The 216-nt window shown below is 65.7% G+C and overlaps 1 protein-coding gene across 1 annotated transcript in view; it reads right to left on the minus strand.

The window, feature by feature from the left end:
* The window catches only part of LOC104160973 (protein S100-A14-like), a 2,237-nt gene that overhangs the window by 1,676 nt on the left and 345 nt on the right, over window positions 1-216 (minus strand). The gene's annotated exons all lie outside the window — the stretch shown is intronic.

Raw genomic sequence — 216 nt, forward strand, 5'->3', positions numbered from 1 at the left:
GGCGCAGCATCGCTCATGGACCTTGCGCTTCTTGCGGCAGTTGCACTGGCCCATGCTGCTCCTCGTGGGGTCTGTAGGTCCTCGGTGGCAGCTGTGGTGGGGCTGTCCTCTCCGATGGGGTCTTGGGGAGCTGGCGGGGGGAATAAAGCCACGCTCAGCTCTCGGCTAGGAGGGGAGTTTCCCCTCCTTCGGTGCCGGGACTGAGCACAGGGCGAG

Source organism: Cariama cristata, unplaced genomic scaffold, assembly GCF_000690535.1.
Source record: "Cariama cristata isolate BGI_N322 unplaced genomic scaffold, ASM69053v1 scaffold30474, whole genome shotgun sequence".
Classification (NCBI taxonomy): Eukaryota; Metazoa; Chordata; class Aves; order Cariamiformes; family Cariamidae; genus Cariama; species Cariama cristata.